A 24662-nucleotide genomic window follows, 5' to 3' on the forward strand; every position below is an offset into this window, starting at 1 on the left:
TTGAAAACTATGCACTATAGAGTACTTTTCTGATAAGTCTCTATGTGTTGGAACTAGACAGAAACGGAAAAAAAATTGGCTTGCACAGACTAATATTTAATTAGCAATTGTGCTGCATTACACAATCTGTCCATGATACTCAGATTTAAGATGCATTTCTAGATGCAAACCCAGGTACCCTGACAAACACAATACTCAACCACAGTTGAGGAACATACAAGTTCTGCAAACCACAGCTAAATAAAATCACTGTTACAGCTTCAAACCCGATGGTCAAATATTTCTCTTTGCCTCAATTTCAAGTGAAATTAAAGCTCAAATACTTAACTCATATTCATCTAATGTCCCAATTCTTCATCTACAAAAAGCAAATGCCAATTTGGGCAATTTACAAGCCAGTGATGGAAGCATATAAACAAAGTAGAATTTTCTGGACTCTCACACCTCTCGTTGATTTCAGCCAACCCTAACAAATTGCTCAATCACTTTAAAAGATGGCCTATTAAAAACCACATACAGTAGACATTTTATATTCATGCCAAGAAAAGCTATCCAACCAAACACATATTTCCTGCAGGTCAAGTTCTTAATTCTACCTTGCAGCTCTCCCTTTCACAGAAGCGTATGGTCACTAAGCAATGTTAGAAAACCCTAAGAAGAATCTGAACATACAGTTCCTGCCATATGCATAAACTCAGTAAAATATAATAAAGTGTAAGCCATGTTTTCTTTTTATGAGCATAAACACACAGGTATAAGAAGAATCAGGAGAACTTACAGAAACACCTACAAAATTCCTGAGAGGAATTCATGTTGTCAGACTACACAAATCCATCTGTAATTGAACAGCTTACTTGAGCTTCAGGGCCATGAAAATTGCATATTTCCTACTTTTTACTACCTGCTGGTGGATAATGAAAGGAAGTACCAGCTGTCTGCTCACAGTAAGAATGCATATGTGGGCAGAATACTTCTTAAGACTTCCAATTCTTAAATCTTGGCACAGGGAAAAACCTTTCAGGAGCAAGAAGCACTCACAGATGTGAATTCCTGGATACCATATTCCCCATAAAAGGTAAGCTGCAGGTATAAATTCAGAGGGAGAAGGGAAAAATATAAAAAAAGTTGCTCACAATCTGAGGCCACGAAACCCACATCTCATAGTCACTAACAAAGTGTCTTGTTTGAGTAAAAGCTAAACTTTAGCAATAAAGAGAATAAAATAATTAAGTAATTGGGCGACAATGAAAAGACATATGGACAGAGCACAGTAAAAAAGTGCATGAAAACAAATCCAAATGGACTCTCAAACTGAGCAGGAAGAAAATCAACTTGAAGTGTCTCCTGACAGAGATGAGACTTATTTGATTTTTATTTATTTTATAGTTGCCATTCCTCCTGGCAAAAATCCTGGGATGGTGACAGCTATCTATAAGCCTCTATCCCATCTCAAATACAACTATACCTTTATACCTAGAAAAACATGAAACACCGTAACACCAGAGAAAACTGGTAGAAACCAGTAATGTCCCTATGCCAGAGTTTGAGAGTTCAGGGATAGAGAACTTTGAATATGACTTTATCTACCCATGTAAATATATGTATGTATACCTGCTGAGATGGGTATCATTAAATATTCACTCCATCTGCATAACTACTTTCATCTAGACATATTTAGTAGTAGAGTCTATAAGCTTAGTAGATTTCCCATAAGCTGTAAGAGAACTGCCTTACATCCCAAACCTTTGTCAATTTACCTGTGAAATAATTAGCTTTAAAGAACCACTTGTGGGTTGACCTTGGCTGATGTTCACCCTGCTCTCTCATTCCACCTCAACAGGGGTACAAGGGAGACAATGGTAAGATGAAAGAGTAAAGAACCAGTGGGTTGAGATGAAAACAGGGAGGTATTGTAGTAATTATCAGCACTAGCAAAACAGACTGGACTTGGGAAAACTAACTTACTGCCAATTAAAACAGGTTTGGATAGTGAGAAACAAAGACAATTTAAACCAACACCTTCCCTCTGCATCAGTCCCCTACCCTCCCTCACCCCCCTGGGCCAAGGCTCAGCTTAACTTCTGTAGTTTCTGACTGCTCTAGCCCTTCCCCAGCATCCAGAAGCAGCCCAAGGGGATGGGGAATGGAATGTGCAGTCACATCACTCCCTAACAGTTCCTCTCTGCTGCTCCTTCCTCTTCATGCTTTTCCCCTGCTCCAGCATGGTTCTTCACATGGGCTGTTCCCACAGGCTCCAGTGTGGGCTGGAGCTCTTTCCAGGAAACACCAGGGAGCTCTGGTGTTGCACACACTGGCAGGCAAATACCTATTTCTCTATCTACTCCACTGTAGTCTCCTCCAGGGGCCTGGAGAAACACATCCACTTCTTCCTTTTCCTTCAACCTTTGTGTTTCCTGCACTGTGTCTCACTATCTTTGTTTGTTTCTCTTCTACCTGCGTGTTTACTTTTTTTTTATTCCCTTCCTTTAATATGTTTTCCCAGCGACACCACTGTCCTGGCTGAGGGGCTCAGCAGCATCCTGCAGTAAATCCATGGAGCTGACTTGATCTGTGTCCAGCATGGGGCAGCCCTGGCCTTTCCTCACAGAGGCTGCCCCTAAGGCACCTCACCAACACCTACCCAACAACAAAATTCCTATCTGTCAGATGATACTCAGTGGCTATAAATGACCATAAGTACTTACTTTGCTTTCCAGTGTCTTCCTTAAACTCCACTAACTGCTGAGACTGCCCTTCTGTCACTTTCCTTCACTTAAGACTGAGAAATCACAACCATGTGAGGATCTCATCCCTGGTATCTCACAGCTGATAGGAGGCAGCCTCTTTCCAAGCAAAAGCCATGTGGATAAGCATGTTAACACCATGAGAGATAGGCAGTAAGCCACTATTCTCTACTCACCAGCTTCTACCATCACAGACCAAGAAAATCTCAGTGCTCAAGATCACTTGTAGCTGTGACTTTTACAGCATCAGAATCAATGTGTTTTTCCCCAAAACTGTAGCCCTGTTTTACATGAGAGAGGACAATGAATTTTTCTGTTATTTTAAATAATATTAATACAAGATGATCTTTGACATTTTTAAGTTTCTGTACCAAGAAATGCAAAAGAGGAGTATATACCAGCTTTTCAAACTTAATGGCTACTTCCAAGAAAGCATTCACTATAAAAACTAAATTACAAATTTTTTTTCCAAGATCAAACCATATTATACAACTGAACTAATGCCTCTCAGAAGAGCCAGAAGTGCCGAGAATGCAAATACACATGCAAGAGACAACATGTTTGGTTTTGGGTCTACTCTAAGCATTGATTAGCTTGTTCATAATGTAAACATTCCAAAAGAGCAATAGGTAAAAAGATAGCACTTGTCCATATGCCAAGTTTGCGTGAATAATTAGAGTATATTAGAGTAGACTCATATTCTTTTTTTCAGCCGACCAACATGGGATACTACGAAGAACCTTATGCTTCAGAAATTAGTATGAACTAACCTTTGTAAAAGTATTTAGGGTTAAGTAGTAAAATAAACTACCAAATGCAAGGCCTTTTATCACTTCTGAAAATTTTACTTAATGTAATGTTGAAATGTAGGACATCACCGATGAAATTTGAAGATAAAATGCAAATTTCAGGACCAAACACTGATGAAGAAAAACCGCACTTAGATTGCAGCTCAGTCAGAAGTTCATCCAGACTGTAAAAACATTAAGAGAAGAAATACAGGGGGGGCAGGAGAGAGAAGGCAAAGACCTTTTTTTTCTACTCCTAACCAATTAATTAATGCCCACATTTTCTAACCTGCCTATATACAACTGGATTAAAAGCTTCACTGAATATTTACTTCACAGGTATCCTTTAGGTAAGCAAATTTTAACTTTTCATGCAATACATTTGAAATTTGCTATCTCAACCACCAAGAATCATCTTTTGTACCTTCCCCTTTAACAAAATCTTCCACTGCTACTATGTACCTTATACCTACAGCCTCCTCATGATCCAGCAGAAACACTGCCAGTATTTTCAAACAAATAGCACTGATATTTGCACAACAGATAATATTCCATATTTGTTTTCATCAGACTCCAGTGAATTCAGAGCCAAGCTAAAAATGGAAAGGTGATGTATCTTCAGTTCAGAAAAGCTTTTCAGCAGTCTGAATGAAATAACATTTGGATAAGACACAGCTATATCATGCTCAGCCTCCAAGTCTTTTAAATCTTTCTTCACAAAACGCTTCTAACCCCCTTAAGTAATTTGCTTGTTAACCCTTTGTGGGGAATATCTTTAAATAGGATTTTCACAATTAAGCAATATTTTCTCCCTTTTGTATTTTGCCACCAAACATTAGCACTCAAATATTAAAATCAATTAAATTAAAAAAAACATGTTGTGAATTATGAAATATAAAAATTTAAACATGCAAAAAACTCAAGGAAAAAAAAATATATCAAGAATCTGGAAGGCTAACTGCAATAGAAAATTATTTCCCTCAAGGTAACTTTTGGGTGAAGACTTGCAAACTCTGGGCTCTCCATTCCTATGCTGAATCCACATGTCTTGACATGTGTCCCCTCCTTTCCACATACCTATTTTTCATTATGACATTACAGGATTATCATATTTGTAACCAGACAGCAATGATCTACGTGTGACAAGATGTTTTTTGGGAATCACTACAAGTCTTTTAGCCATTTGACTTGCATGTCAAATGAAGCAAACTTATCTGTAAAGTCAAATTTGGTTATTGCCTGAAACTCCACATCTATCACACTACAGAACACGATGATTCTTAGGTTCATTAAAGATATTTTTCATAAGTTCTCCTCTTGTTTGGCCTACTTCAGGATGCCAATTAAAAGACTTCAAAAGTTAATGGGTTCAACACAAAGTAATATCAAACTTAATCAAAATTTCCCCACAAAAAAAGAAATACTGAAGGATTATTTTCCTTTTCTTAAAAAGATACAACTAGACTGCTGAGAACACATAACATGGATGGATTCTATGAGTCTTACAATCAAAAGAGGATATTATATAAAGACAAAAATCAATTAAGTGCTATGCCATCCTCAATAAAAACAGTAGAACAGTAAAAGGCATTCACCATATTCGCTCTAAGAATATAAGCAGAAAGAAGGGGGGAGTGTTTATTGTTAAAAATCAAATCAACTCTCTATAATTCCATGAAACACAAGCACACCTCTTCCACTCATCGTATACAAGACCAAACAAATGCTTCTTACCCAATGAAGTTTAGTTGGAACAATTTTAACCAGTTAACTTTCTGGCTAAATGACAACTTGAAGAAAAAATAACCCAGAGAAGCTAAACATAACAAACCACCACCTGTAATTTGATTAAATACAGATTATGATAACACTGCCAACAAAGGCAAACTGGTTTAGTCTGATTATTAAGCAGGTAATCAAAGATTCCACTGAGCTCTAATGTTACTGCATGAAGTTTTAATGAGGCAGCACAGCATCTTGTCTTTTAGATGTTACAACAGTAACAACCAGGTCTTCGAAAGCAAAACCATACGAGACTCAGGTAATCTTTGCTCTGTTCAGCTTCATATTACGTTCTTTTTTCTGCATTCTTCCTACTAATCTTGGGCACTCTAAAACAACAGTAAGAGAGCAGAGGAGGTCCAGAGACAGAACCATGCCTGATACTAGATAAGAAGGTTCTTAATAACAAATTGTGATGAGGTACATCTAGAAGAATAAGTACTTCAAGTCAGCTCATATGCTTCATTAACAAAATTACTCTCATTATGCCATTATGAGGCTGAATATCTTTTTTCTTAAAACACAAAGAGCCAGAAACATGCTATGTCACACGGGTATTTCTGTTTGCTTTGAAGAAGACTGGAAAATACTGTGCTGATCATAGTTAAAACCAAATAGATCAGGACAGAATTTAGAAAATACAATCTAATGATAGTTTTGTTATAAGAAAGCAAGAAAAAACAAAGTATAAACTACAATAGTGCAGCATGCATAAATTAAAAAAAAAACCCTTTGCTCTACACAAAGTGGTTTATTTCATATTATGCCACTAGCAATGTTACTACCAAATATACTTTTTTTCCTGAGAACTGGGAAAAAAGTGTTTTCTCTATCCAGAATGAATATTTCTTACTACCTTTCCTTAACAGATCTGTGCAGAGTTTGGCAATTGTATAAAGTGAATACACTTCAGGAGAAGAAGCTACAGGGTCTCCTAGAATAATGTTGACAATATTCACAATTAAAAATTAAAAAATCAAACCAAAAAATCAAAACACAAGAAAAACCCAAATAGTCTTGAAATTCCATGCTCTTTAATGGATTTCTGTGGTTTCTTGTGTCATTCCCTCCCAGTACAATATACTGTTATTAATTTAAATTAATTTACTTCCCAGGGTTCTTTTATGTTTCACAGATTTCAGCATGTGATGGAGCTTTTCTTGAATATCTTCTATGTGGGTGGATTTTATAGAAAGATAAATTTAGTTTGCAAGGCCTGTTGTCACATATCTGTGTTTTTCTGCACCAGAGTAAGGTATATTAAACAATGACAAAGTCATTAATACCTAAATATGGAATTGCTTATTTTGTTAATACCTCATTGTCTTAGTAGGAACTTCATATGGAAAAGAGAAGTCATCTCTTCACAAAAAAGACTGTGGTCATGTCTTGCAGGTTCAGGAGAAAAGCAGCTTGCCACCACTCTCTTCTACACACAGGAGTTTGAGACCCATTTCATCTCGGCACTTGAGCACTGCTCTGCTGCATTTGGACAGTCTCAGGTGTAACTGAAGCTCTGTCTCTTGCATGATCCTTGATCGGCTTATTCCTGTCAAATAAGCACTGTGTGATGGAAAAGCTTGTCTTAAGCATAACAACAAAAGCTAAGAGGACTTCCAGAACTCCTCATGTATTTTACTCCAGAGACCATTAAAATCAATGCACTTAATCTAAGGAGCATGATCCAGAACTGGAAGTTTCCTGGTCTTCAGCACACAAATCATAAGACTACAGGTTAGGCATCCTCATCTGCAAAAAGGCACAGGACCAGAAGGAAAACAATCGTGCTTGTAACTGATACACCAATTTCAACATACCTTTTATATTGATAGTTCTGTCCATGGGTTCCTTGAGTCTGAGGACAGTCTGGATTCCAAGTCTTCTCCTTCCATAGAATGAAGATATTATGTGGAAGATGAGCAGTGAGATTCACTTCTTCCCTACATCCACACAGGTTTTTGAGTTAAACTTGAACCCTGAGTCAGGATTGATAGGTCTGTATGGGCACACTGAGTAAACCACCACTCTTTGAATCACAGAAAAACTTCGGAAGGGATATCTGGAGGCCATCAAGTCCAACAACCACTTGAGGTCAGGTAGGCTAACCTGAAACTTCAGTCTGGCTGCTCAGAGACTCAGAAGAATTCTGAGTATCTCCAAGGCTGGAGGTTCCCCAGGCATTATGTACCAGTGCTATGCCTTTTTCTAAGTGAAAGATTTTCCTTCCACATGTAGCTGGAATTTCTTATTGCAACTTGTGGCCATTGCCACTTATCCTTTTGTTGCCGAACTCCAAGAAAAGTCTGTAACATCTCCACAATGCCTCCTCGGGTAGTGCTGTTCCACCTTGTAGTGTCCTTTTCATTCTGGACAAGCCCAGTTCCCACAGCCCCTGCTTGTACATCGTGTGCTTCAGCCTCATGTTTTCTGTAGCCTCCACTAAACTTGAGTAGGCATGTCAATATATCCCTGTTTTAGCAGCTGTCCAAATGACTGTGATGGCACACTGGTGACTCTTAGCAAATTCAAGATCAGAGAGTCCTCGTTACCAGATCTTAGGTGACACAAATACAAAGGCATGCAAATACAAAGAGTCTGGCCAGCAGTTCTAGATACTTACTGGTTTTAAGTAAAATAGGAAAGATTAGAGTCTTGAATTCAGTTTCCTAAAGGCTGTATGTAGTTTTCATATATTTTCTTGGCTCAAGAATCCAGTCTCATTAAAAGCACTGGAGAAGTGAAGAGTACAGGAACATTGGTTAATCCATGATTAGTGAGTTTAAAAAGTTATCACCATGTCATAGGTGACATAGGTGAAATACAGCCCTCAGCTTAGACACACAACTGTGTCATAGCAAGACAATTCCCTCACATTCGTACAGCCGGCTCCAGACTTGCTCGTTCTTGACATACAGTACAAGTAAATAAATATTTTCTGTTTAATCACGCAACTGCACAGCATTTTTAAAATCAGATTTTAGCTTTCCGCTTAATGGAGCCCAGGTTTACACTGAAGTTGATACTCTTTTGAATCCTGGTACAATATAACACAGTAACAGTACAGGCCATTAATCTACAAAGGATTAAACTACAACATTAATCCACAAAGGATGAGAGTTCTAACTCTACACAAGAAACCTGTCCTCTCAGCTTGTGGTCTCATGCAAAGACTACCTGGGCATCTGCTTACAGGCCTGAGACTCCAGGAGGCTGCCTGCATGAACCAGGCTCTGAAAGATCCAACTGTGAGACAAAACAGCATGCTTTAAATTATTGTCTGTGTAATTAGGCCCAGTAAAGGCCACCTTCTCATGTGGAGAAAGACCTGTTAATTACTTTGCTGTCTCTCTTCTGTGGCCATTTCTTGTCCTGAAGGACCAGCTGCCCTTTTCATCTTTCTTTGCCTTCTGCTCAGAATCTATTTCCCCTTTAGAAAAGAAAACCAATATCTACCTATCCCTCCCCTCCCACATAAGAGGATTCAATTAGGAACATATCCCTTGATATTTTTAAGACCCAAACTGTGCCATAGATTGAGTAACCATTAAAATTTGATTAATTATGGTTGCAGAAAGTAGAAGTATAATCTGATACAAAATTAATGCAAAGTGTTCTCAGGATACCACCCTTAATTAACTTTGCTGGAGAATTTTCACTGGCTAAATTCTCATCAGATTCTACCAATACAGTCAAAAAAATGTAATTTCTCAAAAGAAGATGAGTTTTTGCATACTTAACTCCTAAACTTGCAAGAATACACATTCTCTGGCCTTCAGCTCGATGATAGCTTAAAGGCTGTTATGCATTTTTCTTTTAATACATATACTATTTTATCGAATAAAGTCTTACATATATACTATACCTACAAGCTCAGTAGCATAGTACAAGAGGCAGAACAATGATCTCCTTTATAAACTGGCCCACAAGTGAGCCTTTGGAACACATTGGGCAAGCAGGCACTGAAATAAGGTTGTCTTTTTAAAAGAGTTTTTGAAGTAGTAAAATAAAAAAAAATAGTAAGAAATTGTATCTGTTAACAGAATCTGGGAAAAATGACTTAATTATGCAGTTTTGTAGAGAGGTTTCCTCATTAATATATTGCAATTATGAACTTTCAAAGCCTATGTTTTCAAACTAGGAATTTGTGAAGGAAGCTAGGAAAAAAGCAGTAGTTATATAGTACAAAACAATCACTCAGACATATGGATTGAGCTCACAGTGACCTTCATATTTGCTCATAGAGAGAAAACAAGAAGAAAGGGGAGGGATACAAACACAGAGTGATCTGGAACTGCTAGAGGCTGAAAACAAAGGATTCTTCAAAAGCAACTCTCATATGGTGTTCTGGACACAGCACTACAAAATACATATTTTCTAAACTGGGAGGGCTTGGGGACTTTTTGTTTGGTGGTGTTTGGGTATTTTTTAGTGGTGTCTTTTTTGGTGTTTTTTTTTTTTAAGCTGCTTATCAGAGACTTCTTGAAAGATCTTGTTCACTATAATTGATGAGCTTTTTCTTTGCATTTCTTCATCTTGTGTTTCATATGCCAATTTCAATAACTGATTGGAAAGACCCAGTCAGCATGCTCTGACTGCAACAGACACAAGAGGTTCTCTTCATGCTACTAGGTAACACGCATAAGACACAGCTGGCAGTCTTCTGTTTTCACAGCAGTCAAGATTTCATTTTATCTCCTACAAGAGGAGTAGCAAAGATAGTGGAGCATTAAAACCACTCCCTTGATTTTTAGACAATATGCTGATGTCTGGAAGAATCTTACCCTGTTGTAGATGGAACAGGAGCTGTAATTGAGAACAGCTTGTACCAAAGTTTAAAATGCAAAAAGACAAATAAAACAATGTTCTTATTGTCCAGTACAAACAAAGTAGAAAGAACCAAGACACACAAAAAATGACAAGAAATTAATGAGGTGCAAAACATTTAAATGAGGCAAACAAAGTGATGAGTCACATGGAAAGAAACAGAGATGTCCCGTTTCAGTGTTTCAACAGTTTGTCAGTTTTACAGCAAGAAAGGGACCATTTTAGTGGATTTAATACGTAAGTTTGCAATGAACAGGGTCACAGATGCATTACATGTAAACAGACAAAACTGCACTAGTCATGCAGGTTTTTTACATGGTCTGGGAGAACTCTTAATCTGCTTTGTGCTGCCTTTGAATTCATCTAACAAGCATTCTTAGTGAGCCTTAGGGAGAGGTATTTTTAAGATACTGTTGAGAAATTTGCTATACTTATATATTCTGACTACCGACAGTTTTGAACAAGTAAACTTAGTATGCATTTTTTTGGTTTCATTCTATTTCAAAAGAAATATTTGTGTCAAGGTAAGTTATCAGTAGGAAAACAGTTCTTTCCAACTGGTACAAAACAGAAGCTGTATGACATCATGCAGCTCTCCAGATATTCACAGCTCTTTTGAGCACTTCTGAATTCTGTTTCTACTCTTTGTTGTAGGAAAAACTTCCCTCTTGCTTTTATTTTTTGGTGGGGCAGGTGAGGGAGGGTGTGGTAGTCAGGGAAGAGACAGAAAGGTAAGGGAATACTGACAAATTTTGCAAACCATTGCAGAGACAGAGCAAAAAAGGGAAAACCAGGCATTTGGTTTCAAATAGATAGTCATTGATATTTTCTGAGGAGGCAAGACCCTTCACTCCATCTTTTAGGAATCTTTTCACAGTGGACACAGAAGAAGCTGCTTACACTCTGGGCCAGTACCCATCTAAACAGCACTATGAAGCATTTTTTGGGAAGTTATCACACATATAGTATACAGGACAGGTACAAAAAAAGCTGCAGTAGGTAATTCATAGGTATGAACTGAACACATCTCAATGCTGAACAGTGCTGAAACTACCACTGTGTTTGCCTGGTATAGGGGACATAACATCAACATCAGTTTTCATTAAGTAACATAGGCTTAATGGTGTATTTCCTGGAACCTCCAAAATATGCAAAGCCAGCATGTCAGGGTCTCTTTGACAGGATCTTTTTTCATTAACCATAAGTGATTTGCATTAATGATAATCCTGTCTTTCAATATACTTTACAGCTTTGCTTTTCCTACTGTTTTGCCTGGGATTCATCAGGTCAACAGACCTGGGTAACTAAGTCATTATATTCACCTTTTTTTGTCGAAGATCTTAGATTACCTTTCTTTTGGCTTCTGTAATTTCCCTGCTATTCCAAAAAAAATTAAGTGAAGAGTACATAAGCATGAAAGAAGGAATGGTGAAGAGTTTAATTTAAATTTGAGTGACACTGTTGGGTTTTTTTAAGCAAGTTTATCCAACAATGTAGGACAAATAAATGCCACTCTTTTTGGTAGCTTATATACACATAGTAAGGGAAAAAGACTAAGAAATTGGTCACAGATGCCATCTGAAGATGAGAAGAATACCACAAAAATTCCATAGAAATAAGTGGGTGTCATCAAAGGCTTGTAGAAAAATCTCCCTTGAATATAAAAACTCTCTTGCCTATGTCTCCCAGGAACCATGAGGAAGCAGTAAAAATTAATTCAGTTATTAGGTGAAGTATCTTTTAAAAAAGACACTTTGAGTAGTGAAAACTACAAACAATAATTTGGTTAACTACTTTCTTTTTGAAATGGGTTACTTGAAGGAACACAGTTTTAGCTCCCTCAAAGCACCTGGCAGAAAGTTTGCATGTTGACTGTAAATATGTACTTTTTATTCAGCTTCAGATAGATGGGAAAGCATCAAGTACATCCTCTTCCAAGCAATTGTGGAAATAGAAAATACTTGCCAAAACAGGTATTTTCATCATTTAAGTAGGGCTAAACCACACTTTCTGATAGATCCTTCTAGATCTGCTACAGCAAATGAAAGAATTACTCAGTGCAAGCAGCAGACTGGCTTTTGTAATTTTAAAAAGGATAAGAAATTGCAAAGAAAAAAAAAGTCTGCTTGTAGAAAAAGCAGCTAAATGTGACAGTCAGTAAGACCAAACTATAAAGTTGCACATTTCACAATTACTTTGCAGATGTGTCATGATTAAATGTCAGGATGAGACCTAAGCATTCCCATTCTCTGCACCCTCATTCCAGTTTCTATGGATAGGACATGCATGTGTGCACAGTCCAAGTAAGTATGCTGTGGACTACCCAGGTGCACATGGTGTGTCACTCAGTTGACACTTCAGAACTTATTCCAGTCTTTATTTATTCCTCTGGTGTTCAGAGACAAAAGGATTTTCAGAAGACCATAAAGGATCCTTTAGGAGTAACTGGTTATTGTCAGATATAGTTGTGTGCAGATTTCCCAAGTGAAATCAAGCCAATGACTACAAAAGTAAGAATTATGTTTTCATCAAGTTTGACATGAAGCTCTGGAAGCAATCAGTAAATAGGGAAGGAGAAATACAAAAAGAAAGTAGCAGGTGTTCTGCTTTGGTTAGGTTTTGAACAATCAAGCACTTGAAGGATTAAAACTTGAATTAAACTGGTGAGAGTTAGCCCTTTCAGTTAACAGACAAGCCAGCATTCAGCAAGGCCTTGCATGCAACCTTCTTTATTTATAGAACCACATGGATACTGACTTCAACACTGGCTCACTCTCAGATGTCGTTCATGCCACCTTAAATAACCAATAATTCTGATCAAATGTGTCTAAAACCATCCTCAAGGGTAGGAGAGAAGAGACTATCTTTTACACTCAGCTGATTGTGAGCAGGTATGCAACAGCCACTTCAACAATTTTACTTTATCCCTAATAGCCTTCTTTTCTATCTCTCTTTATCACTTGTAAACCTAAGACATTGATTCAATGCTTTCAGCAGCTGAAAGGATTTGAAAAATCATCTTTTCTGATTCCCATTTTACATTAACTTCCCACAATTAATGCCTCTTTCTTTAGCTTGATATTAGTTTTCAAAGGCTGCTCTTGCATGGAATAAATGCTTACGCTTTGCTATTTAATCCTACTGAATCTTTTCATGCTTCTTTGAATACTTTTTCCTTTAGTGATACATCAGCTGGGTTAGATATAAACAGCCTCCAAGCCAAATATGAGATTTTGACTTTCAGTGAGCTGGCTAGTTGGAGAGAATAGTAGAAACCTGTAAGAAAACCCAACACAAACCTTTGTTCCTTAGCTGGTAAGAGGTCTTTATGCCCAAACTGTAAGATAGAAGCACCTTACTAATACCCAAATACATATACATGCAGAAAAGAAAAAAAGTTCAGAGTGGAGATCACGGCTACCTTTACTTTGGGTTACTCACACTTTGCTATTAATAATCTTTGTGAAAGGAACTACTCCTTCACTCATATTGGGCTCACAGTTAGTTCCACAGAGATGGCACTTCATATGGAAGAAGAGAGAAAAATTCAGCCACTGAACAAAAAACTGCCACAACAACATTACTATGTGTATACAATTAAGTTTTTAGCTCTTATGTTTTTGACTTATCCAGAAGAACACGCACTAGATCCACTCTCCCAGTCTTCTGGTGACATTTAACTGCTATTAGGAATTTTCCAACATTTCCACATCTATGTCCTTACTTACAAAAGGATCTCTTACAACAGTGGAGTCTTGGTGACAAAGTGAAAGTCTAGTATTTTGGCCATGGTTATCAGAATGTTAATTAGATTATAAATTAGCACTATATAGGGATAATCCAGAAACTTAAGGTGCTAAAGTATGACTTGGATTTTCACATCACTCACAAAAACCCCCACATGTAGAAAGTAAAACTACTGAAAGTATCTACACCTGTTACTAGGAAAACTATGATACTGCAAAATATTTCTGCTTTCCTGAACATGGCTTTAAAATATGCTCAAAAATAGAGATAAGGTAGAACATTTTACTGAAATTACTGCTCCATGAGCAGAGGAGGAATACTTCAGAAAGGGGGATGGGAAGGTGAAATTTCTTAAACAGAAGAAACAGCAGATATGATTACGTGCTCAAGAAGAATGTCACAGAAAGAACATTAGCTGAAAGACAGTTATCACAGGATGCATAGAAAGCTTCTACTGTTTTCAGCTATTTGAACAGAGAAAAGCCAGACAAATTAGCTAAAAATCTGGCCTGCTTCAACAGCAGCCACATCAAAGGAGAGACAGGTAAACTAAGAGGCTTCTAAAAGGATAATTTATTTTCTAAACATTCAAATCATCTACTGGGAAATGGCATCTAACCCACAACAACTCCAAGAACAAGTTTTGCCTTGTTCGGAAGAACAAGTTGACATAAGTCAAAAATGAACAAAAAGGCTTGACAACAGTTTAACAGTCATGAAACTGTCCTAGGCCTCAGCAGAATTCAGAGACATTGTTTATCTTAGAACAAAGAGTGTCACTCTGATCCTGCTGATAGCCATGCCATACAATAAAAACCAAAAAAATCCCCCCAAAAAACCCCACCCCAAACTCAGAAAATCCATACATGCCACCAAAATTCATACAAGAATAGAATTATGAAAGATGACACTGAAGAGCAGTCCTGAGAGTGTAATGAATCATTACCAAGGCCAGAGATGCAGACAACTGCTCCTCTCAAGAGGAGCTGCGTAAAAGAGCTCACTTGCCAGAACCATGCTTGGACACCAAAATGAAATGCTCAGGTGCTACCTTAGGCTCAAAAATACACAGCATTCAGATTACACAGTCTGGAAAGCAGAGGAAACTTAGGATGTTTCTGGCACTTTTTTATTCTCCCACTGCAGTAGGAAATTAAAGCAACAAACCACCACAGGAAGATAGGCATTTGTTTGGACACTGACCTTAGATCACTTCTAAAGTTTTCTTTCTATTCTGCCTTGTAGTTGGCTTAAAACATCATATACAGTTATTTAAGGTGTGCAAACTGTTAGTCTTCAAATAAATGTTCAAGACAGTAGTTAAGAAATATGGTGCTACCAAGAGGGACAGAACTTTAAACTCAAACATTTTACACAAAAAAAATTCAGTAGAAAAATATACTTGCAAAACGAGTACCAGTCCCTGCCTTAGCCAAACCAAGAATGCTCGAAGGGGATGGAGGAACAGAAATGCAAATTAAGAGTGGACTTGGAAGACCTAGAAAACTTACACAAAATATATTTGCATAGTGTGTTATCCCACTGGAAACACTGCCTAACAAGCAGAGCAGCAGTCTGTAACGGATGAATGGTCTTTGAAAATTGCTTCTGTGAGGCACAAAAGTGAAAGGAAAGAATTTTCTGCCTGGAAGGAAACAGCACAGGTCAGCATGCTGCAGCAGTCATCAGAAATCAGTACCTTTTTCTAGAGACTTGCGTAAGTAACTCCCTGATCTACAGCCTTATTTGCTATACAACTGTGGGAAAACAACATTTAAATAACAGCTTTCATCCCTTATTTCCAAATATTTTCAATGAAAATGGAAGTGCTGAAAAGCATTTGGAGATCTTCCATGATGAAAGGGGTCACATAAATAATACATTTCTCCAGTATCTGAGAAAAAGAGGATAACAAAAATATGTTTCTTCTTGCTCTTTGGTCTGTACAGCAATTCCCGAAGTGTGCAAAGTGTACAGCTGAAATGTATCTTCTAGAGTGACAATTAGCTAATGAATTATAACATGTAAAACACTTTCAATTCCTTCCTTAAATGCTAATGAAGTAATTCCCCATTATTAGCTAATACTAAAAGCCTACTGTTACATGAACATGTAACAAATGCTAAAGTATCAGTGAGGAAGTGATATTACATGCTTAAATTTCTTACACAGTATCCTTGTTCCTCCGGGTGCAGGCTATCATGTTCATCTTCTATAAATACCCATTCAAACTTTATCTGTTCTGGGGATGCTTTGTGCACAAGTTGGGGATGACTGAAGGCTTTGCACCTGTTTTTCACCATGCAGCAGGGATTTTGCTTTTGTAAAACTGAAGAGAATATTACCATTGCCCCAGTCAGGCCCAGTCAAGTAGTACCACATCAGGTATAGACAGAAAAATTAGATTTTGAAAGGACATGCAGCAGTGGTGGTATTATTTTTGCATAATGTCACTTAGCATGAATGACACGAGCATCAATACAATTCTTACTATCATATAATATTAAAGCTGCCATTCAATAAATCAGCACCTGAAGTCCCTGCAAGCAAATAAACACATAGGAAAAGGTGGGGGGGGGGGGGGGGGGGGGCGGGCAGGAAGTGTTCCATAAAGCTTAAAGCTATTCAGAATAACTTAAAAGAACTCCCTATTCAGGCCAAATACTTTGCATGGAAAAGGCTTTGGTGATTGTAAACATTATTAGCTTGTATATAAACAAGTATATGATAAAATAGGCTTATTTCACTGACAAAAGCTGTAATTCCCTTAGGCTTTAAAGGCATGCTGTAATCATTTTGATAAGTTATGTCTCTTTCTCAAGTCATACAGCTTCTATATTTATGCAGACTCCATTCACATCTCTTATCACGCTTTGACTCCACGAGACCTTACAAATAACAGTTACTTAAAATGCAGCAGTCTATTTTTGGTTTTGTGTGGTTTGTTTTTGGAGTTTTTTATATGAAGTGTTTCACATTATGCCTGCCTTTTAGAGTCTGAATTATTTTCACATGCTCCAATTCTTATATGCATTAACAAATCCTATTCACTTATTTTCTGTTTCCCATGCCTGAGCTCATAAACATTAGCCCAATCTAGTGAAGCTGCCATCATCCAACTACTTTAAAACACAGGAAGGGTTTATGACTGAATTTCTCTGTAATTTCACTGTAGTTTGCTCTTTCTTACATTTAAAATGCATTTTTGATATCCAGCTACCAACTTTTATGTCTCCAGCTAATGGCACCAGCACCTTATGTCATGCAAACATATTGTTGTATTGATCCTACAATAAAAAGGAACCTCACAGGGACACAATTGAAATTTAATGAGTAACTGGAAAAAATATGCATAGTGAAAAAGATGGGAAAGAAAAGGGACATAAATATGAAATTATTGCACTATTAAATACAGTTTCTAAATCCTGCATGTCAGAAATAAATTTCAGGAAGTATAAAAACAGTGTCAAAGAATAAATCAAATATGAAATAGAGTCCATATGTACAGAAAGAGTGCATACAGGAAGACAACTCTGTTTTTGAGGAAAAAGCACGTGACAAAAAATCTTGACTTGTGAGAAACTGAAAAGGAAGCAATTGTTTAACATTACGCATATCATATCAATTAAAAAGGTGCCCAAATAAACCACTAGGCAACAAATTCTGAGGGAAAACAAAGAGACTTTTTTCCTTACGCTCCACATGCTGTGAATCATGCCAAAGGGTACTGTGGAGCCTGTGAACAGAAATCAGACCAACCAAACACATGCAGCAAGGACATGATGTCTCCTGCAATTAAACATAATAGTGCAAACATTGCTTTGTGCCCAGAGAACTCCTAATCAATGCTGAGCACCAAACGCGGGGAGACTGTATCAAAAGATGATTACTCCACCTAATTTAGTCATTACTTCCCTAAGCATCCTTTACTGGAATCTTGCCAGCCATCTTATTTTAATAACAGACTTACATTCTTACAAGCCACACTGTAATATGCCACAGAGTTGTTTTTTTTTATTGAACAAGAAGAGCTTTTTGCCCGTCCAATAGAAATGGAACTGGCATCTGACAGTCACCGTTCTAGGGTGAGCAACTATTTCTTTATTAGCAACACTAAACTCAAACAATCAATGCAATCTGTCATGTACCACAGGAAAGAAGTTTTCATGTTTCACTAAAGAAAAAAATCACAAAAAATTCAGAGCTACTCATACTACTAGTTATGACGAGTTTTCACCAAACTTGAATGAAACATCTTTTGTTCCTCTTTTTTTTAATATATTTTTTTCAGTGTATAATAGTGTTGTCTTGGAATTCACTAGCATCATACAGATATCAAGAACTTTCTGTGCCTCAAGTGGGCACCTTGGGAAGTTTGAAAGAAGCTGAGTCTGTTTAGCCTGACTGCTCTTTCACATTTACACCACAGCAAACTGGCCCTTAACATCAAGAATTTTTCTTGGTCTACCTGCAGATAGATGATTTCAAAGAAGAAATACATTTTTAACTTCCACTTTGAATGTGTTAGACAAAAAAAAAAATAATCCAAGACAAATGTAGAGAGCTGCAGATCAGAAATATTAGGCAGAACTCTAGAAATTCTTTGAAATTCAAACTGAGAATCCAAATGACTTATGAGATTGAACAAAGAAAACAGGAACTGATGGAACATTTATGTACCTAAACTTATTTTAGTGAGTTTAGAAATTACTTTTCGATGGCAAAAAGATACATCTATATTAGGCAACAGTCTTGGTCAAGGTTAAAGTTCTGCAATTATTTACTTTTCCTTGCCTTCAAGTGTGAAAGTCCTGTTGAGCTTGGCCTCAAGGAACTCACTTCAGCTGAGTGCAAGACTTACGAGTGTATATAATCTGCATGCTCACGATTCTTGACTAGTTATCCAAAAGGCAGCAGGCATTTCCACAGAACACCTTGTGAAGGATTCAATGACAGCTCACTTGATGAGCATCACAATTTTGACTCTTCTGTGGAGTTTACCTCTCTCCTACCTACTGACTGACAAGTTAAGTCAAGATGCTGAACAGGAATCAATTTAAGGCTGTTGCTGAAGTAATAATATCCTTTACCAACATGATCCACAGTATTTTAAGTGAGGTTCCACATGTACTATAAACAGCATCATGGAAGGACCATTAATAAGCATCTGTGCTATTTTAAAACAACAGGTGGCGAGATCGTTTCACCAAAGTTATGTGCTCACCATATGTGTAAGTGGAAATACTGTAGGAGGTAGAAGGCAAATGAGTGAATAGTTAGCAAATATATATATTATATAATATATATAATTATATGGATATATTAAGATCTATATGATCTCATTAAAGCTGCAGCACATTTCATGGGCTAGCTAACAGCTGCCAAAATAACTTTGATATATCTTTGAATCTTTCTGAATAGTCACTAGAACAAAAATGTGACAAAAAGAAGCAGTCAGAGTAAGAGAAACTAAGACTTTATGTTGGCATTCTACCTAGCTGCCTCTAACATCTGATGAACCATCGGGACATGAGTGCAGAAAGGGATACAGAACTGTGCAGAGACCAGGTAGTTGCCATAAAGGCAGGTTAAATTCCTCATGAGTCCTGTAAAGCCAAAGAACAGCAATATAGCCAATTTTTAAATTCATTTTAATAAAGGTTAGAAAACAAACCAAATTCTGCTAGAGAGAACTACACCCCAACTGACATTGAAATTCTTCTACTGCAGCTCTTCCTCGCAGTTCATGTTTTATACTTAGTTCAACAGGGAAGAAGAGCAGAGATACCCTGGAATCACTTTACAATCACAGAAATGTGACCAGCTCAGAAATGCAGTGTGTCTTCAGTATTTTAAGGAAGACAAAACCCACTATCATATCTTATTGGATCGACCATAAGAATTAAAGGAAAAATAAAATAATTTTTTTGATCTGGCATTTGGCTGGGACATTTGCACCAACTGTCCCATAGGAGTCCATTTTGTGTTACTTTCTCCTCTGATATATTTTGAGACTGGGATATATACTAGAAACATACAGTTCTTGTACAATCAGATTCTTTCTTTTATAATGTTGTCTTAATAAAGTAATTTTCTAAGAGTAGACAATAATGAGGTTCTCCCACAGCTAGTCTCTCGACGCATCATGAAAGTAATATATATAAATAGATCCATGCTTTTGTTGCTGTTTACATGCAGTCCCCTTCAAGGGAAAGGCTTCAACCAGCTTTCTTTTCCAAGAAGCATACATGAACTGCATTTCTATCTCCATATTTCATATTAAACTCAGGGGCTCATTATCCTGGTTGTGAAGCACACTTGACTGTGTCAAATTCAAAATAAGATTATCAATACCTGTCTTGTTGCCGCCACTAATATACTATAAATGGATAAAACTCTTAGTTCTCTTTAATGATTGCTACCTTTGCAGTTTACTGGGCACTCACATAAAGATCCTCTATTGACAGTCCAGCATGGAATCCATTTGCATAGTAGGAGACAAAGTTTCAGTTTGTGCCTGGCATTTATTTTCAAAGATTTTCTTTCCCAGAAACACAAGCTCTTGCACATGAAGGACATGCATTTGAAAAGTGTGAATGTATATCTTCTTCAAAATAAAAATGGTATCACTACTGTTGAAATACTCTTGATTGTTTGCACATGCTGAAGTTTTAAATTCATTGTGTAATATCTGTCCCCTTCTACCCTACTCAAGTCTTTTTAAATAGAATTCTTAAATTGGAAAAAATAATCCAACTGAAAGCCTAGTAACAACATAAGTGAAAAATGACCTGCTTTCTCTGAGACATGGTTATTTCAGTTAGTTCAAACAGCACTTAGTAACATAATTTTTAAAATTCTCATAATAATGGAAAAATATTTAACTGAAGTGTTTCATCTCAGCCCTTGGAAAGGACCAGAAGTAAAATCAAACCTCTGCAACTTCAAGTGCATTCAAGGTCACTGGATTTTCCAGTTTGTTCTACAAAGGAAACAAGTCTTTTGCAAACATACCCATCTGGTCCCCACTAATAAAATTGGGTAAATGAACCCGCTGGTTCAAAGGCTGATGGCAGCCTGGAAACCTCAAAGATAATTAAGCTCTTACATATCTGCAGAACAAACCCAGATGAAGTATTCCAAAATAGCAGAACCTCCGAGGAAAAGACAACTAAATCTCAGCTGCTACCCAGTCTGTCTGGCACCAACCAGCTGGCCAACTAGGCTGTTCTTCCGGTCAGCGGTGCTGTTGCCCCAGATCAACCACAATAAAGATGCTTTCCTTTGGCTGGCAGAAGTATGGAAGTTACAGAAACAGAAGGAGCAAGAAGAGTTCTGGGAAAGAAATCTGTAGGAAGTAGATTTACACTAGTTACACCATTGAACTAGACTCACATTGATAATTAGATATACTTTTTCTTCTATGGACACATGCACATTACACCACTTGCCTTTAGAGTACGCAAGATAAAAACAGAAGCAATTCAAGTTTGCAGTAGGATTCTTGATCAACCACTATTTCATCTCTGCTACCATATTGTTTTAAAAAAAGTTAATTAAGAGTCTTGAAAAATTAGGTTTGCCAGAAAGCATGAAGAGCTAAATATGCTGTGATAACATTGTGTTAACATTAGTGAGCAGTCATGCTACCCAGTGTTTGCAACAACTGGCTGGAGGGCCATCACTTGATTTTTTCACTCCGGTGAAGAAACTGTCTTTATATAGAATGGATGGCTAATATGTGAAGCATCCGAACTCAGCTACATCGTTTCTTTTTCCAACCAAATACAACTAGATAAGCAATCAGCCAAACATTGTAACTCTGAAACTATCAGCCATGCTTCATTCTAGAAAGAAAACACCAATAGAAATGCCCTAACCAATGCCTCAGAGTTTACAGGAACAAAATAAATGTATGGTAGATAAAAGACACAGGTTTGACAAAACTTTTCTTTTCCCCTAGTTTGAAATACATACATTGCATGTGCCGTGACATACTTAAAGCAAAAAGCTGTGCACATACATTGCATGTGCCGTGACAGCAAAAAGCCTGTACAGGATCTAAGTTAATGACTGTGCTTCAGAGAAAAGATTTGTCTGTTGGACTGATTTCTGACTCTGTAGTTCATCACTCGCTCTCTGTTTCAGCCTTGTGAAGCCTCAATTGGTTTTTTTATACACATTTTCTCTCTCTGTAGCTGCCATTTGCCTTCTGCATACCCAGCAACAGTACTGACTGCATTTAAATATCTTCCCAGAAATAATAACAACCAAAAAAGCAACTCCTCCCTGTTACGTCCATAAGGATTACTTATGTTACTCTAGCACCATGACGAGAGGCTTCAACCACAACCAAGAATCCCACAGCTGTATGAGCTTCTGTGAACCCTTGGGTAACAGCATCCTTGAAGATGAACATACAGGTAAATAGACATTGAATAAAATAACCTTCAGCTTCCAGTATCCTGCTTCCTTTTTCATTAAGAACAGATTAATTCCCAGTTCTTTACTTCCCAGAGACACAGTAATTTCTTCCATTTCCGAACCACACAGAGCCATTAACTGTTACATACGCAGATAATGTCTATTCCAATGAGATGCCTCTGCATGCCAACCTCCTGTATTGCTATACCTGCTTTAAGGCAAGTTTTCTTTTTTAAAGCAGTACAAAGTAAAAAAAAAAAAAAACAAAAAAAAAAAAAACCAAAAAAAAACCAACAAACCAAAAACCAAACCAATCAACAAAAAACAAAACAAAAATAAAAAACAACCCAAAACAAAAAAAGCAACCCAACAAAAACCACCAGTGTATCAGGTACAGAAATAGGTCAGACAGATTTCTTTCCCTTCTCAATTCCAAAACATCATTCATTTGATGTTTAGACCTATGTACGTACCACACTGTGCAATGTTATCAGCCAAGCTACAATATGCATACATTCTTGTTTTTTCTGCTTCTACAGGTGATATGATAGAACAGCAACTCACTAATTCTTCCATTAACAAACAAATGCATTTGAATTTTGCTGCTATTTTGGTTGTTGTGAACAAGGCTAGATGATAAAAATTAATAAAGGGAAAAAATCACACAAGTCTTGGAAGAAGACAACAGAATCCACTTTGGTGTAAGGGCTGGTTCCCCAACTTCTACACTCTTTAGTTTCCTGTGAAGCGACTTCCAAATCCAGGAATGTGTATGAGATGACATCTTTTTTTGCTTCTGTTTCCCTGAAGCCCTTCTGCCCTAAGATGTCTTCCCCGTCACTTGAGGAACGCGCATCGGAACTGGGGAGAGCCCGGGCAGGGGGGCGCAGTCCCGCACCTGTCGCAGCCCTCCCGCTCTCGCCCCCGTCCTGTGCTACGCCACTGACAGCGTGCCCCGACACGGGCACGGAGAGCGGGAGCTGGCACCGAGCCACCGCACATCCTGGCCATGGAAGATAAAACGCAACACTGTGGCGCTTCAGAGAGCGCAGCCTCGCCGCTTTTGGAGGGAACTACGGCAGAAGGGAGAAGAGGGGAAGAGAAGGAAGCTACGAGCCCCAGCACGGCTCCAGACGCTGCCCGGGCTGGGCAGCCGGCAGAGCCGGAGCGGGGGGCTCGCAGCGGCAGCGCCGCGCTCCTCCGGCCGAGCAGCGCCGCAGCGCTCGCCACCCGCCCCCGCGCCCGGCAGCTCCCGCTCACCTTTCAGCGACCGGCTCAGCGCATCTTCCTTCCTCCCTCCCTCCTTCTCTCCCGCAGCGGCTGCTGGTGGCGGCCCAGAGCCCCCGGGCGCGGCGGGTGCCCGGCACTGTTCCTCCCTCAGCCGGCGGCAGCTCCCGCTGTCACTTCACCCCCACATCCCGCCGCCGGCGGCGGCAGCTGCTGCTCCTAAATTCACGGCGCTCCGGCGGCATGAAGTCATCCTCCCCGCCCCCTCCGCGGGCTGCCGCACTCCGCTCCCGCCGCGGAGGGGGAGACGGCCCCGCCGCCCGGCGGCCCGAGCCCCGCGGGGCCCTGGCGCTCCACCCGCCCCGGAGGGGCCGCCGCTCCCGCAGGAACACCCGTGCCCGACTGCCCGGGAGCCTGCGAGGGGCGGTACCGTCTCCCGGGTGCGGTGGCGGACCGGGGGACCCTCCCCAGGCACGGCGGCGGGATGGGCCGCTCCGCCCCGCGCCAGACGTGCCCTCCCGGGACTCCCCTCCGCGGCCGCGGGCAGCGCCGCGCTCCCGCCCGGCCGATGGGGCTGCGCGCCCCGCTCCGACGCCTGTGCCCGGTACCGCCCGGCCGTGCCGCGCTGAGCGGCGGGGAACGCGGGAGGGCAGCTCCCGCCGCGCTGCAAGGCCGGAGCCAAGGGAGAGCGTCCCCGTGGAGAGCTGGGTGCCTGGGTCTCGCCGTTTGAAGGAAAATTCGCTGTAATCCCTCGTGCTCATGGATGGGCTCCCTATTCCCACTTGCACCTCCCGGCCTCAGGACGCTCAAGAGCTCCTGAGCTCGTGCCCCTAAAAAATGCAGCAATCCCTGGGATGCAGGGGAGCTCCTTGGCAGTGGCTCCTGCTCTGTGCCTGGAAGGGGAGAGCAGAGGACAGGCACTGTTGTGTTCTCAAGGTCACCTAGTCAAACTTCCCCCTTACCAAGGGCGTCCTGATATTTCTGAGATCCAGCAGTAGGCAGCATGTCTATTTTTGTTACTTACGGAGTGCTGTGCACATGCTAAGTGACCGACAGGCTTGTAAAGAAGGCCGGATTCCTATCACAGTTTACAATCCCATGACCCATCCCATGTTCACGACAAGCA

At 39.2% G+C, this 24662-nt stretch overlaps 1 protein-coding gene across 2 annotated transcripts in view; it reads right to left on the reverse strand.

The window, feature by feature from the left end:
• PKIA (cAMP-dependent protein kinase inhibitor alpha) overlaps positions 1-24387 on the reverse strand; it is a 44356-nt gene extending 19969 nt beyond the window's left edge. The window contains exon 1 of one of the 2 annotated variants that reach the window (XM_068186327.1): positions 24325-24387. The gene's annotated coding sequence lies outside the window, so the exon portion shown is untranslated. Of the gene's footprint in view, positions 1-23569; positions 23949-24324 lie in introns of those variants that run through there. The other variant, XM_068186318.1, reaches the window with a different exon arrangement.
• Positions 24388-24662: the final 275 nt, after the last annotated feature.

The sequence above is a fragment of the Anomalospiza imberbis genome, chromosome 1 (assembly GCF_031753505.1).
Source record: "Anomalospiza imberbis isolate Cuckoo-Finch-1a 21T00152 chromosome 1, ASM3175350v1, whole genome shotgun sequence".
NCBI lineage: Eukaryota > Metazoa > Chordata > Aves > Passeriformes > Viduidae > Anomalospiza > Anomalospiza imberbis.